Source organism: Arachis stenosperma, chromosome 9 (genome assembly GCF_014773155.1).
Source record: "Arachis stenosperma cultivar V10309 chromosome 9, arast.V10309.gnm1.PFL2, whole genome shotgun sequence".
NCBI lineage: Eukaryota > Viridiplantae > Streptophyta > Magnoliopsida > Fabales > Fabaceae > Arachis > Arachis stenosperma.
Window position 1 is genome coordinate 130,331,848 of NC_080385.1, and position 9,677 is coordinate 130,341,524.

Sequence of the window (9,677 nt, forward strand, 5' to 3'; positions counted from 1 at the left end):
AACAAGCAATTCTCAAAGTTCTAGGAAATTTTCAAAATGCTGCAAATCCATATTACTTTTGCTGAGGTTTTAGAGCAAATACCTTTCTATGTCAAGTTCATGAAGGATTTACTTTCCAAGAAGAAGACTTTAAAGAGAGATGAGACAGTGGTCCTTACCAAGGAATGTAGTGCCATAATTCAGAGCAAACTGCCAAGGAAGATGCCAGATCCAGGGAGCTTTCAGATTCCATACACCATTGGGAGCACAACCTTTGAAAAAGCTTTATGTGATTTGGGTGCAAGTATTAATTTAATGCCATTATCTATGATGAAGAAATTACAAATTAAAGAGACACAACCAACAAGGATAGTATTACACATAGCAGACAACTCTCTAAAACATGCACATGAAATAGTGGATAACATCTTGGTCAAGGTGGAAAAATTATTCCTTCCAGCATATTTTGTGATCCTTAACATGGGAGAGGATGAAAATACATTTGTAATCCTGAGAAGACCATTTCTAGCTACTGAGAGAGCTCTGATCGATGTGAAAAAGGGTGAATTTTTTCTGAGGGTGCATGAGGAGCTTTTGATCTTCAAGGTTCTTAGAACAATACAACACTTAAGTGAAGGAGACAGGTGCATGAAGAATGAATCCACTAACCCAAATTCTAGGAATCCCTCAATGAGGTAAAACATAGTTTGCAGCCCAAGCCTCCTTTATTGGGAATCAATACAATCCCCTGACATCAAACCTAAGTTTGGTGTTTGGGGTGTATCATCCACTAAGAAGGGAACTCCCAAGAAGAAAATACCCAAGGGATGGAGAAATAGAAAAATCTCCACTGAAGATTTCTCACCTGGGATGAAAGTGGTGTTGGCTCAAAGCCCAGTGTTACCTCATACAGTGAACATGATCCTTTCTCTTGAGAATATAGAGTTAATCCATGAGAATACAGAAAGAGGATTAGGTGAGAAGTTGAAACATGATGATCAATCCTCAACTTAGTAGAGCCAAACGTCAAGCTATTGACGTTAAAGAAGCACTTTTTGGGAGGCAACACAATAGTCCGTATCCTTTGATTTCACAATATTATAGTTTAAATTTAATTATTATAGTTAAGTGTAGTTTTCCTTCATTTTACACGTGTTTTGGTCATGCAAAGTGTTTAAAATAGGAACAAGAGGAATTAGATGGGAAAACAGAACACCCTGGAGGAAAATAGATTTGGGTACCCTGGCGCTAAACGCCAGGCTAGGTGTTTAGCGCCAGAAGACATGAAAATCGAGACACAGCCACTGCACCCTTGGTGCTAAACGCGGACCTGGCCATTTAGCGGTGAAATACACACATTACGAGAAGATCCCACTATTTCAGTGGCGCTAAACGTCAGGAGTAGCGTTTAGCACGAACAAATAAAAAGAAAGGGTTTGTATCTCAATGGCGTTTAACGCCCTAATGGGCATCAGAATTGAAACATTGTGGCACTAAATGTTGAAGCTGGTGTTTAGCGCTTGAATATTGAAAACGGTAAACCCAGTGGGTCCCACTCCCTTTTTTTCTCCTTACCCAGTTTCCCATCCCCATTCCCCTCTCCCTCTTACCGTTATCCTCCTCTCTCCATTTACTCCAAATACCTTCCCCATATACCAATTCCTAACCACTCTCCTCTCCATCTTTCTCCTTTATTATTTCTAAAACCATACATTCCCTTCCCTCTATTTCAACCGTGGCCTCTACCCCCATCTATAAATACTACTTCCTTTTCCTCTTTCACCACAACCCCATCAATATCACACTATTCCCTTCTCTTACTAATCCTTCCCAAGTCCGTTTCTTTCCTTGACTTAACATCCACTGCCCATTCCACTTTCTTATCCCTCTTTCTTTTCTCTAGTTCCCCTTCTCACCATATTTTTACTTCGTTCCATTTTGTTCTTTATTTGTTTTCTTCTTTTTTTTTCATTTTTGCTTGGGATGAGAAAAAGCTCTAAGTTTGGTGTTGGGGCACTTCATTTTTTCTTTCTTTTATCATCATCCATATGACACCGAAAACTAGAGAATCATCTTCAAGAAAAAGAAAGGAGAAGGCTCCCACAACTGATCCGTTTGATGTGAACCAATTTAGCTCCAAGACACACGAGGATCACTTTAATGAGATAGTGAACAAAAAGAAGGTGATCCCAGAAGTGCGATTTAACTTGCAACTAGATGAATATCTAGAGATCCGAGAGCAGATTCTGAGGAGGGATTGGGAAGTTATGTGCAACCCCGTGACCGATGTTGGTGTTCTGATGGTCAGCGAGTTTTATGCCAATGCTTAGGTGACTTACAAGCATGTCACGGGTGTGAACCCCAACCCAAAGAACTGGCACACTATGGTCCAAGGGAGGATCTTAGATTTTGGTCTAGAAAGGGTGAGGATACTTCAGCTATCACCATCTAGAGATGACCCTCACTCCTACACTCACAAGGTCAACAGTGATCAGAGACTGGACCAAATCCTCACTGATATATGCCTCCCAAGAGTTCATAACAACTGAGAAGGCATGATCTGAAGCCGGTTGCTCAGGGGTGGCTGGAGTTCACTAGTGCACGAAACTGACTCACACGTTTCGCACAGATAGACTGGCAAGTATACCGGGTCGTCCAAGTAATACCTTAGGTTAGTGAGGGTCGATCTCACGGAGATTGTTGGTTTGAGCAAGCAATAGTTACCTTGCAGATCTTAGTGATGAGCGGATAATTTGTACGCTTTTTGGCATTGTTTTTAGTATGTTTTTAGTAGTTTTAGTTGAGTTCTTAGTATATTTTTATTAGTTTTTAGTTAAAATTCACTTTTCTGGACTTTACTATGAGTTTGTGTGTTTTTCTGTGATTTCAGGTATTTTCTGGCTGAAATTGAGGGACCTGAGCAAAAATCTGATTCAGAGACTGAAAAGGACTGCAGATGCTGTTGGATTCTGACCTCCCTGCACTCGAAGTGGATTTTCTGGAGCTACAGAAGCCAAATTGGCGCGCTCTCAACGGCGTTGGAAAGTAGACATCCTGGGCTTTCCAGCAATATATGATAGTCCATACTTTGCCCAAGATTTGATGGCCCAAACCGGCATTCAAAGTCACCTTCAGATTTCCCAGCGTTAAACGCCGGAACTGGCACCAAAATGGGAGTTAAACGCCCAAACTGGCACAAAAGCTGGCGTTTAACTCCAAGAAGAGTCTCTACACGAAAATGCTTCAATTCTCAGCCCAAGCACACACCAAGTGGGTCCGGAAGTAGATTTTTATGTCATTTACTCATCTTTGTACACCTTAGGCTACTAGTTCTCTATAAGTAGGACCATTTACTATTGTATTTGACATCTTCTGATCTTTGGAATCTTTTTCTTTAGATCTTTTGATCACTTTGGGAGGCTGGCCTCACGGCCATGCCTAGACCTTGTTCTTATGTATTTTCAACGGTGGAGTTTCTACACACCATAGATTAAGGTGTGGAGCTCTGCTGTACCTCGAGTATTAATGCAATTACTATTGTTCTTTTATTCAATTCGCTTGTTCTTGTTCCAAGATATTCATTCGCACTCAAGAACTTGATGAATGTGATGATTATGTGACGCTCATCATCATTCTCACTTATGAACAAGTGATTGACAACCACTTCTGTTCTACAAGCAAACAAGGCTCTAATGTTTATCTCTTGGATTCCTGATGCACGATGCATGGTTGATTGCCTGACAACCGAGTGCTCACCTGACAAACGAGCCAGCCATTCCGTGAGATCAGAGTCTTCGTGGTATAGGCAAGAACTGATGGCGGCATTCAAGAGAATCCGGAAGGTCTAACCTTGTCTGTGGTATTCTGAGTAGGATTCAATGATTGAATGACTGTGACGTGCTTCAAACTCCTGAGGGCGGGGCGTTAGTGACAGACGCAAAAGAATCAATGGATTCTATTCCGGCCTGATCGAGAACCGACAGATGGATAGCCGTGCCGTGACAGGGTGCGTTGAACATTTCCACTGAGAGGATGGGAGGTAGCCACTGACAACGGTGAAACCCTTGCATAAGCTTGCCATGGAAAGGAGTAAGAAGGATTGGATGAAGACAGTAGGAAAGCAGAGAGACGGAAAGGACAGCATCTTCATACGCTTATCTGAAGCTCTCACCAATGATATACATAAGTATCTCTATCTTTATCTTCATGTTTTATTCATATATCATCTATACCCATTTGAGTCTGCCTGACTGAGATTTACAAGGTGACCATAGCTTGCTTCATACCAACAATCTCCGTGGGATCGACCCTTACTCGCATAAGGTTTATTACTTGGATGACCCAGTGCACTTGCTGGTTATTTGTGCAAAGTTGTGTTTATGCCATGGTATTGAGCACCAAGTCTTTGGGGCCATTACTAGGGATTATTTGAGTTGTGGTGATCACAATTTCGCACACCAAGTTTTTGGCGCCGTTGCCGGGGATTGTTTTGTGTATGGACAACTGACGGTTCATCTTGTTGCTTAGATTAGGTATTTTTCTTCAGAGTTTTTAAGAATGAGTTCTAGAGTTTCATGATGATCTGTTGAAATCTGGCTGGCTGAGAAGCCATGTCTAATCTTATTGGACCGAGGTTTCAACTAATCATCACAAGAGCTTGTTGATTTCTATCAATCTTGCTATTGGAGCAATGATCTGCTAAGGCTTGGCTGGCTATTGGCCATGTCTAGTGTTTTGGACCGAAGCTTTCTCTGAAAGCTTGGCTGGCTGTGAAGCCATGTCTAATTCCTAGACCGGAGTCTTAGACTAGCATTGCAATGATTCCTGGAATTCAAATTGAGAATTCTGAAACCTTCATTTTCTATTTTCATATAATTTTCGAAAAAGTACAAAAAAATTTTCAAAATCATAAAAAAACCAAAAATATTTTATGTTTCTTGTTTGAGTCTAGTGTCCAATTTTAAGTTTGGTGTCTTGCATGCATTGTTTGTTTGATCTTGGTTCTATTTTCAAGTCAATAGTACAGGGAACTGAAGATTCAGAACATGCAACAGAGGAATTACACAGAAAAAGCTGGGCGTTCAAAACGCCCAGTGAAGAAGGACAGACTGGCGTTTAAACGCCATCCAGGGTACCTGGTTGGGCGTTTAACGCCCAAAAAGGTAGTGCATTGGGCGTTAAACGCCAGAATGTGCACCATTCTGGGCGTTTAACGCCAAGATGGCACAAGGGGGAGGATTTTGTTTTCAAATCAATTTTTTTTCAAGTTTTCAAAGTTTTTCAAAATCAAATGTTTTCAAAATCAATTTCTTTCCTTTTTCAAAGATACTTGCTATCAATTAATGATTTGATTCAACATTTTAAGTATGTTGTCTTTTCTGTTGAGAAAGGTTTAATGTTTGAATCATATCTTTTCTTGTTAGGCAAGTCATTAATTTTTAAAATCAAATCTTTTTAAATTATTTTCAAATCATATCTTTTCAATCATATCTTTAAAAAAAAAACCATAACTTTTCAATCAAATCTTTTTAATCACATCTTTTTCAAAACAGTTTTTAATCATATCTTTTTGATTTCTAATTTCAAAATCTTTTTCAAAAATTACTTTATTTCTTTCCCACTCTTGGTTTTCGAAAATCAATTAAAGTTTTTCAAAATGTTTTTGAAATCTTTTTAACTTAATTTTCGAAAAATCTCTTCCCCTCTTCTCATATCCTTCTATTTATGGAGTACCACTCCTTCTCAATGCACAATTCGAACTCTATCTGATTAAGTTCGAATTTTTCTACCTCTTCCTTCTATTTTTCTTCTTCTCTGACACCTCAAGGAATCTCTATACTGTGACATAGAGGATTCCACATTTTCTTGTTCTCTTCTCTTTCATATGAGCAGGAACAAAGACAAAGGCATTCTTGTTGAAGCTGACCCTGAACCTGAAAGGACCCTGAAGCGAAAGCTAAGAGAAGCTAAGGCACAACTCTCCGTAGAGGACCTAACAGAAATCTTCAAATGGCAGCCGAAAACAACAACAATGCCAACAATGCAAGGAAGGTGCTGGGTGACTTTACTGCACCTACTCCCGACTTCTATGGGAGAAGCATCTCTATCCCTGCCATTGGAGCAAACAACTTTGAGCTTAAGCCTCAATTAGTTTCTCTAATACAACAGAATTGCAAGTTCCATGGACTTCCATTGGAAGATCCTCATCAATTCTTAGCTGAATTCTTGCAAATCTGTGACACTGTCAAGACTAATGGGGTTGACCCTGAGGTCTACAGACTTATGCTATTCCCTTTTGCTGTAAGAGACAGAGCTAGGATATGGTTGGACTCACAACCTAAAGAAAGCCTGGACTCATGGGAAAAGCTAGTCAATGCCTTCTTGGCAAAGTTCTTTCCACCTCAAAAATTGAGTAAGCTTAGAGTGGAAGTCCAAACCTTCAGACAGAAGGATGGAGAATCCCTCGATGAAGCTTGGGAAAGATACAAACAATTGATCAGAAAGTGTCCATCTGATATGCTTTCTGAATGGAGCATCATAGGTATTTTCTATGATGGTCTCTCTGAACTATCCAAGATGTCTTTGGATAGCTCTGCTGGAGGATCTCTTCATCTAAAGAAGACACCTACAGAAGCTCAAGAGCTAATTGAAATGGTTGCAAATAACCAATTCATGTACACTTCTGAAAGGATTCCTGTGAACAATGGGACAAGTCAGAAGAAAGGAGTTCTTGAGATTGATACTCTGAATGCCATTCTGGCTCAGAACAAGATATTGACTCAACAAGTCAATTTGATTTCTCAAAGTCTGTCTGGAATGCAAAATGCACCAAGCAGTACTAAGGATGCTTCATCTGAAGAAGAAGCTTATGATCCTGAGAACCCTTCAATGGAAGAGGTGAATTACCTAGGAGAACCCTATGGAAACACCTATAATTCTTCATGGAGAAATCATCCAAATTTCTCATGGAAGAATCAAGAGAGACCTCAACAAGGTTTCAACAACAATAATGGTGGAAGAAACAGGTTTAGCAATGGCAAACCCTTTCCATCATCTTCTCAGCAACAGACAGAGAATTCTAAGCAGAACCCCTCTGACTTAGCAACCATGGTCTCTGATCTAATCAAAACCACTCAAAGTTTCATGACTGAAACAAGATCCTCCATTAGGAATTTGGAGGCACAAGTGGGACAGCTGAGCAAGAAAGTTACTGAACTCCCTCCAAGGACTCTTCCAAGCAATACAGAAGAAAACCCAAAAGGAGAGTGCAAGGCCATCAATATGGCCGAATTTGGAGAGGAAGGAGAGGAAGTGAACGCCACTGAGGAAGACTTCAATGGGCGTGCACTGACCTCCAATGAGTTCCCTAATGAGGAACCATGGGAATCTGAGGCTCAAAATGAGACCATAGAGATTCCATTGGACTTACTTCTGCCATTCATGAGCTCTGATGAATATTCTTCCTCTGAAGAGGATAAGTATGTCACTGAAGAGCAAGTTGCTAAATACCTTGGAGCAATCATGAAGCTAAATGACAAGTTATTTGGAAATGAGACTTGGGAGGATGAACCCCCTTTGCTCACCAAAGAACTGGATGACTTGTCTAGGCAGAAATTACCTCAAAAGAGACAAGATCCTGGGAAGTTTTCCATACCCTGTACCATAGGCACCATGACCTTCAAGAAGGCTCTGTGTGACTTAGAGTCAAGTGTAAACCTCATGCCTCTCTCTGTAATGGAGAAGCTAGGGATCTTTGAGGTGCAAGCTGCAAGAATCTCATTAGAGATGGCAGACAACTCAAGAAAACAAGCTCATGGACTTGTAGAGGATGTTTTGGTGAAGATTGAAGACCATTACATCCCTACTGATTTCATAGTCCTAGAGACTGGGAAATGCATGGATGAATCCATCATCCTTGGCAGACCCTTCCTAGCCACAGCAAAGGCTGTGATTGACGTTGATGGAGGTGAACCGATCATTCAAGTGAATGAAGAATCCTTTGTGTTTAAGGCTCAAGGATGTTCCTCTGTCACCATGGAGAGGAAGCATGAAGAGCTTCTCTCAAATCAGAGTCAAACAGAGCCCCCACAGTCAAACTCTAAGTTTGGTGTTGGGAGGCCACAACCAAACTCTAAGTTTGGTGTTGAACCCCCACATTCAAACTCTAAGTTTGATGTTGGAAGGTTCCAACATTGCTCTGGGTATCTGTGAGGCTCCATGAGAGCCCTCTGTCAAGCTACTGACATTAAAGAAGCGCTTGTTGGGAGGCAACCCAATGTTATATTTTATCTATTTTCTTTTGTTATTTTATGTTTTTTGTAGGTTGATGATCATGAGAAGTCACAAAATCAATTGAAAAAGCAAAAACAGAATGAAAAACAAGAAGAAAAACAGCACACCCTGGAGGAAGAACCTACTGGCGTTTAAACGCCAGTAAGGCTAGCAGGTGGGCGTTTAACGCCCAGTCTGGCACCATTCTGGGCGTTTAACGCCAGAAAGGGGCACCAGACTGGCGTTAAACGCCAGAAAAGGGCAAGAACCTGGCGTTAAACGCCAGAAATGGGCACCAGCCCGGCGTTTAACGCCAGAATGGGCTAAAAACGCAATTTTGCATGCCATTTGGTGCAGGGATGACTTTTCCTTGACACCTCAGGATCTGTGGACCCCACAGGATCCCCACCAACCCCACCACTCTCTCTCTTCTTCACCCATTCACCAATCACCTCAACACCTCTTCCCCAAAAACCCTTCACCTATCAAATCCCATCTTTCTCTTCACCACTCACATCCATCCTTCATAAAACCCCACCTACCTCACCATTCAAATTCAAACCACTTTCCCTCCCAAACCCACCCATACATGACCGAACCATGAGCCCCCTCTCTCCTATATAAACCCTTCTTCACCTCTTCATTTTAACACAACCTAAACACCACTTCTCCCCCTCTTTGGCCGAACACAAAGACATTCCCTTCTTCCTCATTTCTTCTTCTTCTACTCTCTTCTTTCTTCTTTTGCTCGAGGACGAGCAAACCTTTTAAGTTTGGTGTGGTAAAAGCGTTGCTTTTTTGTTTTTCCATAACCATATATGGCATCTAAGGCCGGAGAAACCTCTAGAAAGAGGAAAGGGAAGGCAAAAGCTTCCACCTCCGAGTCATGGGAGATGGAGAGATTCATCTCAAGGGTGCATCAAGACCACTTCTATGAAGTTGTGGCCATGAAGAAGGTGATCCATGAGGTCCCTTTCAAACTAAAAAAGGGTCAACTTTAATCAAAGGTTAGACCAAGTCCTCACAGACAATTATGAAGAGGGCGCTCAATGGAAGAGAGATTCAAGAGGGAAGCCGGTTCAATTGAAAAGGCATGACCTCAAGCCCGTGGCTAGAGGATGGTTGGAGTTTATCCAACGCTCAATCATTCCCACTAGCAACCGGTCCGAAGTTACTATAGACCGGGCTATCATGATTCATAGCATCATGATTGGAGAAGAAGTGGAAGTTCATGAGGTTATAGCCCAAGAACTCTATAAGGTGGCGGATAAGTCCTCTACCTTAGCAAGGTTAGCCTTTCCTCATCTCATTTGTCACCTCTGTTATTCAGTTGGAGTTGACATAGAAGGAGACATCATCATTGATGAGGACAAGCCCATCACTAAGAAAAGGATGGAGCAAACAAGAGACCCCACTCATCATGAAAT

At 41.3% G+C, this 9,677-nt stretch overlaps 1 non-coding gene across 1 annotated transcript; it reads right to left on the reverse strand.

The window, feature by feature from the left end:
- Positions 1-6,393: 6,393 nt before the first annotated feature.
- Positions 6,394-6,501, reverse strand: LOC130953303 (small nucleolar RNA R71). The gene has a single exon (XR_009075474.1). It is a non-coding gene; the product is annotated as a small nucleolar RNA R71 (small nucleolar RNA).
- Between the last annotated feature and the right edge of the window lie 3,176 nt (positions 6,502-9,677).